Source organism: Muscardinus avellanarius, assembly GCF_963383645.1.
Source record: "Muscardinus avellanarius genome assembly, chromosome: 4".
Classification (NCBI taxonomy): domain Eukaryota; kingdom Metazoa; phylum Chordata; class Mammalia; order Rodentia; family Gliridae; genus Muscardinus; species Muscardinus avellanarius.
The window spans coordinates 82,899,853-82,908,834 of record NC_137789.1 but is presented as its reverse complement, the minus strand read 5'-3'; the positions used below and the strand labels follow the sequence as shown (position 1 = coordinate 82,908,834).

Below are 8,982 nucleotides of genomic sequence, written 5' to 3'. Positions count from 1 at the left end.
TTATAAAAAAAAAACTAAGCTTTTCACAGCAGATTAAAAAATTAACATTAAAATTTTTACCAAATTTTAACCTTATTATGATGTTTTATCCAATTATATTTTCAAAATACCTGGTTAATTGTGAATTAATTACAAATAACATCATGTAGGATTTTTTGTTTGCTCGGCATTTACAAAATGATTACAAAATTAATATAACTTTTAAAATGTTAAAGAATGCTATACATATTGCACTTTTCTGGCAGGCTGAGCTAGTATCTTCCATGGCAAGATACCAAAACTATTGAATAAAATACATTTTAAAATCAATAGGTACTTGATTAATTTCCCTAAAATCATCAACATCATTATCAAAATCTTCCTGGATTTTGTAAGATTTGATTTCCTAAATACAGTTTTAATGCTTAACTTACAAAAGGAGTAAAATATCCTCATATATTGACTTATGTCCTTTTCTTGGTGTCTCAATGACCAAAGAGAATTTTAAACAAATTACATTATATATCCTGCTGTAATAAAAAGCTACAATTTCTATTACCCAAATTAAGAAATAATGGAATCAAAAGATATTAACCTTAAAATGTCTGTATGTAGGTCCCCATAGAACTTTTCCAAACCTTTATACTGGAGGGATTTAATCAATTATGAACGAGAATCAAATCTGGTAAAGAAAATCTTATTTTGCAAAAATAAAATCACTTCCCAATATGCTTGAAGGAAACAAGCTATTCATTTTCAATTGTGTTCCACTGAAGACATTACCGAACTCTGTCCAATGGTTTATTTCCAAGTGGTCCACTATGGAATTCATTGGAATGTTTTAAGATCGGCTTTAGCTAATCTTAAATCTTGTGTTTTTGACTATCATTTGGACCTTGCTCTCCCTTTCTGTTTGGTGGTGGTTTTGGTTTAGGCATCTTACTAAGAATAGTGGCCATCTCTCAGAATTCTTCCACTGGCCAGGCGTGGTGGCGTACGCTTGTCATCCCCATGCTTGGGAGGCTGAGACAGGAGGATCGCGCAGGTTCGAAGCCAGCCTCAGCTACTTAGTGAGGCTCTCAGCAACTTAGTGAGACCCTGTTTCCAAATAAAATATAAAATGGGGCTGGGAGTATAGCCCAGAGGTAGAAAGCCTCTGGGTTCCACCACACACACACACACACACACACACACACACACACACACACACAAAAAGAATTTTTCCACTGCTCATATAGTTTCAAAATAACCCTGATTGTTTCCCAAATCTTCTCCATAGCCACAGAAAGCTCCATAAACCATGTCCGGCATCTTTCTGTTGTACAACACAGGCTACATGCAGGCAAGCTAAGCTATACTGGAAGGAGGGTACCGTAGGCAAAGATCGTTCTGTGGGTGTCGTTCACTGTCCATCGTGCAGGGGAAGCAACCTGTCTTCTTGGCCCATGTCCTGCACATACTGGAGCAAAGGTCTATGAGGATGATGCACTCTCAAACAATAACCCATTGGTTCTCAAAGGCAGAACTCACACTCTGATATATGATTCATCCTGTAAGGAAATTCCTTTGGAAAGGCATATGAAAATCTAGTTTTTAATACAGAAGTAGCAGCAGCAGAAATCAATCTTGTATTTAAGACTATTCCAAATTCCTCTACTTTGGATGCCAAAAACACACACATAGGAGCTATTATTACAGGATCTGTGTTTTTCAGAGAACATCTGGCATAGAATCTCTTGAAATAGACTATAGCAGTGACAATAACTTGTTGTCTTAGTTTAAGATGTTCACCTAATGCTTGGATTTCATTTGTAAAAAATATTTGTAATTTCCAATATTCTTCTGAGAGAAACTTTAAATCCTTTTGTCATTCCTTTAACAGATCTGGTTTATCGCAAATAGTGGGAGCTCTGCCAAAAGTTTCCTGCCATGGGACACAGCTTGATCTGATGATAAAAACAAAAAACAACAACAAAAAAACCCCAAAACACCACCACCAACAAAAAACCACACACAAGCCCATGGAGAGGCCCTCAGAGCGACCATAGACCCAGCAGGTCCATAACTGTGTTCCTGGGTCCTATCAGCTCCCGCTTCACTCCATGGGGGGGCAACCTGTTTTTAAGGAGCTTGTGTCTTATGGGAGGGGAATAAGGTTGCCAAATACTTGTAATGGTGTGGCCAGTGCAGTCACATAAAGTAAAAGAAGTATGGTTCTCACAGAAGGCAAGGTGATGGGTTCCATGTAGCAATGGCTGGCATTTCTCAAGCACTCACTTAGTGGAACAAGAACAGGAAGTTTCCAGGATGCTGGTGCCAGTGCAGGTCTGAAGGAGAGAGCCCAGTGGGAAGGGGGTGGGCAATGGGACGCGGAAGGTATCTGGGGGTTTTACCTGGGGGAGATCGGGGTAGGAGATAGGAAACTGAAGGAGGTTTCTTCCCTTTTCTTTGCAAAATCAGAGTGAAGAGCTGGCGTGGTGGTGCATGCTCCTGATCCCAGTACTTGGGAGGCTGAGACCCCAGGATCTCAGTCAGTAGACAGCCTCAGCTACTTGGTGAGGCCTTCTGCAACTTAATGAAACTTTGTTTGAAAATAAAGAATCAAAACCAGGACTAGGAGTATAGCTCGGAGGTAGAATGGCCCTGGGTTCCATATCAGAGTTCCAATCAGAGTGAAGTTCTGACCCCTCTCCCTCCAGAGGGGGTGTGGGTGGGGATGCTGAGAGGTGGGGAACAGGCGGGGTGGGCTAGAGAAGAGCCGGGAGCTCTGCAGATTGTATCCATTTCCAGGCTTGTCATAGAGAGTGAGCAGATGGGATTTGTTGGTCCTAGCTTTAGCTTTTAGCAGCTGGAGTAGAGGCAGACAGGAAGCCCCTGAGTGCCGGGGTCAGTGGAGTCTAGTGGGGAGGAAATGAGACCTGGAGGGAGCCGTTAGGCTTGGGGAAGAGGGAGGGAGGAACTCAGATGATAGAAAGAAGCATCAGAGGGGGTTTCAGAGATGAAGTAGGTGAGGGTGTGGCAGGGTGGCTGCTGAAGAGCCCAGGTTGAAGGTCACTGGGACAGAGAGTGTTAGAGGTGGATGGTTCCCAAGACAGAACAGGGAGGATGGAGACTGTGATCTCTTCACAGTTCGTAAGACACCCTGCCAGCTGGCTGTGGTAGGGATGAAGGCTGTCCAGTGGACGTGGATTTGAACACATGACTCAGGATATAAAAGAGGAGGAAGAAGCCAGGTGTGGTGTGCATGCCCATAATCCTAGTACTTGGGAGGTTGAGGCCAGCATGTGGTGAGGTAGTGAGATTTTGTTTGAAAATTACAAAATAGGACTGGGGTGTGGCTGAGAGGTAGAGAACACCTGGGTTCAATCCCTAGTTCGTTCTCTCTCTCTCTCTCTCTCTCTCTCTCTCTCTCTCTCTCTCTCTCTCTCTCTCTCTCTCTCTCTCTCTCTCTCTCTCACACACACACACACACACACACACACACACACACACAAGCGGGAGAAGGAAGAGAAGGAAAAGGGGGGAGGAAGAAGAGGAGGAGAAAGAGGAGGAACAGGAGAAAGAGGAAGAAGAGGAGAAGGAGGAAGAGGTGGAGAAGTAGGCCTGGGAATACCATGCCATTGAAATGTAAAATAAGGCAATAGTGTAACTGGAAACCACTCATTGGAAGAGTGAAAAACAAAACAAAACAAAACAAAAAATCAAACAACAAAAATGGAGAAAAAGGCATTGTATATTCTATCGATTAAAGGAAGCTGTACAGATCCTTTTGAAAGCCTGGAGATGAGGATTTTGTTTGTTCATTTGTTTGATTATTTAAGGTTAAAAAATCTAGAGTTAAGAAACTTTGCAGGCTGCTGGCCACATCTGAACTGAACCTAGTAGCCCAAGGCCCAGTAAGTGTGTGTGTGTGTGTGTGGGGGGCAGCTCTTAACAACTTTGCATTTGCGATTGATGGTAGGGTTTGCAGATAAATGTTATTAGCAATGCACTGTTTTGGGGAATTTCCTGGACTTAACTGCACATCTGTAATCTTGGCTTCTTGGGAGGCTGAGGAGAAAACAAGATCAAGGACAGCCTGGGCAATTTAGCAAAATTTTGTCTCAAATTATTATTATTATTATTATTATTAATTATTATTATTGTTGGTATTATTATTTTTGTGTGTGCTGCTACTGGGGATTGAACCAGGAGCATTCTACCTCCAGCTCTATATTTTAATTTTTATTTCAGAACAGGGTCTCATTAATTGCAGAGGGCCTTACTAAGTAGCTGAGGCTGTTGGAGAACCTTCTCATCTCAGCCTCCCAAGTACTGGGATTACAATGCAGGTGCCATCACTCCAGAATCAAATTAAACAATTAAAAAAAGGACTAGGAAAATGGTGGCAGCCGCGGTTGCCACTGCAGCAATGATAGTTGGCAGCGGCCAAATAGGACATGTATTCCTCTGAGAAACCCCAGACATCAGATTTTGGTTTAATATCTGAGTGGGGCAACATACAGAGACATTTATAGCCATGACTTCCTACCAATATTCAGGAGAGGCAGACAGATCCAACCAAATCCACCTTGAAGTTTTGAAGAAATCTCCCCAAAAGTAGACTGTTCCTGCCCCACATGCTCAGGGACTTTGAACAACATACTATGTAAGAAAAAGTTTCACGGAGACGGACCAAAATGGCGGCAGGGGCAGCGGCCAGTATTCGGGAGAGGCAGACAAATCCAACCAAATCCACATTGAATTTTTGAAGAAATCTTCCCCAAAGTACACTGTTTCTGCCCCACATACTCAGGAACTCTGGACAACATAGTACGTAAGAAAAAGTTTCACAGAGATGGACCAAGATGGCGGTAGTGGCGGTGGCCAGTATTCAGGAGAGGCAGACAGATCCAATGCAATCCACGTTGAATTTTTGAAGAAATCTCCCCAAAAGTTGACTGCTCCTGCCGCACATGTGCAAGAATTCTGGACAACATACTATGTAAGAAAAATGTCTGGGGCAAGTCGGAGGAAGCCCCGCCCATATTGCTGGGCAGGCTCGCTGCACCGGGTGTACCGGGAGACCTCAGCTCATGGCCGCTATGTTCATCTGTGCTGTGCTGGGGGCCAGGGTGTGCTTGGATCAGCATATCCTGCTCTCCGTGGTGAGGCTGTGAGCCTCTGCTCTCAGTGGGGAGATAAAATCTATTGCTGCTAGGAAATTGGGCTCCCAGCTTCTGCAAATGACACTTGCTGTTTTCTCCTACACACACACACACGCACACACACATACACACACACACACATATATATATATATATATATCATATATATATGAACATATATATGTTTCATATATATATATATATATATATATATATATATATATATATATATAGGAACCTCTGTAAACATCCTGCCCACAGTGACAGGGACCGGAGCCTGCCACATGGTGAGGCAAGGTCTGGAGCCATTGAGGCCAGGCCCGGAGCCTCTTGCGCAGCAGGCCTGGAGCTGGGGCCTGCTCCACAGAAAAGGGCCAGAGGTTTCTTCAGCTGTGTGGCCAGGAAACACTAGAAGCTGTCACTGCCTCACCTAATCGCTCAGCAGATTTCCAAATCCAATTTAGAAAAAATTGGTTGTGAGTATAAAAGATCCTCAGAATAAGAAAAACAAACTTACCATATGATCCAGCAATACCACCTCTGGGTATCTACCAAAAAGAATGAAAACCAAAATACCAAACCAGCCCATGAACAACCATGTTCACAGCTGCACAGTTCACCAATTCCAAACTGGAACCAGCCAAGAGATCCTTCAACGGATGAGTGAATTTCAAAAATATGGGATATATACACAATAGAATTTTGCCCAGCCGTAAGGGAGAACAAAATTATGACATTTACAGTGAAATGTCACAAAAAATAAGAAATCAGATGCTTTTTTTTAATGTGCAAAATATTAGGGAGAAATGGGTAACAGGAGGAACTCTAGATGAAGAAGGGACCCTATAGAGGAGCAATGAAGGTGACATATCTGAGGGGATAAGAGGGAGGATAAGGGAAACTCTTTAAAGCACATGATGTGCTTAAACATATCAAAGTCAATCAGGAAGCCAAGCATGGGCAGGAGGAAGAGGGAAGGGGTTAGAGATTGGGTAGGGGCTGATTGGGTGATGTGTGCATGTATATCTCCACAAGTTTTTTATCCCATTGAGATGTATGACTACATTGGGAGAGATGCACTCAGGCAGGGAACCTGCTGGAGGACTCTTGGAACCCTCCTGCTCCAGTGTGCAGTCCAGCCATCTCCAAATGCAGCATAGAGGCCCTGGAAGACCTTTCCTCTGCTGGGAAAGAGACAGAGCCACCCAAAGTCTTAGGGACAGAAGCCACAAATGCAAAGTAATGGATGTCAGGAGCTGCCCAGCCCCTCTCAGCATGTGCTGCACCTGGAACCAGTGCTCACTTCCATCCTGAAGAGCAGCAGGGACTCCATGTTTGCAGGGGAAGGGAAGGGAGGCCTTCTTCTTCCCTCGTGGACTCCACATCCTGTTCCACTAACATCAGGGGGAATGGAATGGAGGAAGGGGAAGCGGAGCTCTCTCTTGGTGTGGCCCTAAGATGCCTGAGGGCACCCGGCTCTACCCAAGGGAGGGAGGCTGAGGGGCGCTATTTATAGAGAGGCCAGCACACCCTCTCCTTACATTGTTTGGCCCTAGTTGAAAGCAGAACAATCTCTTCCAGGCGCTCCCTGTTTCCACTTCCCTCTGACCACAGGTTCCCTCCTCTCCTGACCTGTGGGGGTCAACATCCTTTCTAGCAGATCCACCCAGCTTCCTCCCTCGGGCAGGCTCTGCACTGCCCTGTGTTTAGCTTACCACAGCAAACAGGCAGGTTCTGGGTCTTGGGGTACTGGAGACAGGAAAGCAGAAATAGTGTGAGTCTGAACCGGGGTGAGAGGTGGTAAGAAATCATCTGGAAAGGGCGAATTTGAAAAATCCATCAGTGAAGGCGAGTGAGGACTGCCACGAAAGGAAAGAGGCGGGATAGTGTGTGTTCTAGACATCATGAGGAGAGCAGTCTCAGGGGTGTGGGAGAGGGTTTCCAGAGGCTCAGAAGGGAGTTAAGGCAGGTAGCATTCTTGGCCAGGGCCCACACAGGCCTCTCGCAGAAGCTTGCGTTCCAGAGAGCTCCTCAGCTGGCTCTGTGGCCTTGGGCCATATGGTGCCCTCTGACCCTGTTTCTTCATCTCTAACATGTGGGTAATAACTACCAGCAGTGTCTATGTGAGTGGATGGTATTAGGAGATCTATTTATTTTTTAATTAATGTGTGTGTGTGTGTGTGTGTGTGTGTGTGTGTGTGTTACTGTGGATGGAACCCAGGGTCTTCTACCTTCAAGAGTATACCCTCAGAACTATATTTTATTTTTTAAATTTAGAAACAGGGCCTTGCTAGGTTGCTGAAAGCTTTCCCGAGCTGCTGAGGCTGGCTTCGAACCTGTGATCCTCCTGTCTCAGTACTGGGAGTACAAGTGTGCGCCACTACGCCTGGCTGGTGATCTGCTTATTACTTGATATTTACAGAGGACGTAGGTGGAAGCAGGGCTGGGCAGGGCTTCCCCGGACAACACAGCCTGAGCTGTGGTCACCAGTCTCTTGCGCAGTTTTCATTCGCTGGGAACTAAACACAAAATGTGTTCCTTTTTCTCTAAGTTACAGCTTTAGCTGTGTTCTTGAATCTCCTTGTCTTGCTCTCTAACAATTTATTGGGAAAATTTTATTACTTTCTAGCTACTTTTAGTTGTTAAATTGTTACACCTACCTTGAAACCCAAGAATGTGAAGTCAGTTGTGAATAAAGCCTGGCTCTTAACTAAAATCTTATCCCATCGGTTCCCCTCCCTGAAGGATTAAGAGAGGACCCTATCTGGAAGGAGGAGGGACAGCCCTGCCAGAGGATGGCTATCTCCACTCTGCCCTGGCTCTGTACAGTGCCTCCTGTGGCTGTGCTGGGGGGAGGGGCGCAGATGTCTTCTACTAACCAGCTGCTTTATAGTTCTCAATGCTGCTTATCTGCTGATCACTGACCAGGTCTGAGCGCCTGGGGGTGGGGGAAGGCACAACTGAGGTGGGCCATGCTGTTTCTTCCATCTCCTCCCTTCTTAACTCCTCCCCTAGGCAGTGACTCCACAGCCTCCGCACTGGGATGCCCCACCAGAAAGGCAATATTCTTTTTGGTGCACCAACAAGATGGCCAGGGATTACCATTTCCTGTGGTGTCCTCTCCCTATGCTGCCACTCCTCCCGGAATTCTCTCCCTCTGTTTAGGTAGGCTAGATCAAGTCTCCTCCTCCTCCTCCTCCTCCTTCTCCTTTATTTCTGGTGAAACATAAAAAGGAAGATTAGTCCTTTTCATTTTTTTGAAACAGGGTATCTTAAGTTGCGGAGGGTCTTGTAAATAGCTAAGGTTGGCCTCGAACCTGTGATCTTCCTGTCTCAGCCTCCCAAGTACTAGGATTTCAGGTGTGTGCCATCATGCCCAGTTTACTTTCTTTTTAAAACCCACTTAACATTATTTATTATGTAATGGCAAAAACAGTCAACACTATACATTATAATAACATAGGTCATAGATACTTGTTTACTCATCCCTCAGCCTAAGAAGCCTACTATACAATTAAATCCTTTAGATATGTTCACATAGTATTGCATCTTCTGGGTGGAGTTTATTAGGATGCCTAGTTTAATCATGAAAGGAACCTGGCTCTAACCATCTAATAAAGAGAAGGGAAAGTACTGATTCTGTAACTAAGCCAAGGAAGGGCAGATAGACTTTTTCTCTTTTCTTGTCTGGGCTTTTCTTAGCATGTTGACTTCATCCTCTGAAGCTGAGGATCTAGAAGAATGAATGCACTGTCAGTCTTTATAGTCACATCACAAGACAGGAGATGTAGTCTCTGCTAGTTCTAGCCAGAAAAATTCAGAGAAAGTGCTCACCATCACACCTGGCAGCTTTCCC

General features: G+C 44.6%; 1 pseudogene across 1 annotated transcript; it reads right to left on the bottom strand.

Moving 5' to 3' along the window:
- Positions 1-842: 842 nt before the first annotated feature.
- Positions 843-1,910, bottom strand: LOC308262338 (cyclin-C-like; annotated as a pseudogene). The gene is made up of 2 exons: positions 1,178-1,910; positions 843-940 (listed from the first exon to the last, which is right to left on the bottom strand). The product of its transcript is annotated as a cyclin-C-like (transcript).
- Between the last annotated feature and the right edge of the window lie 7,072 nt (positions 1,911-8,982).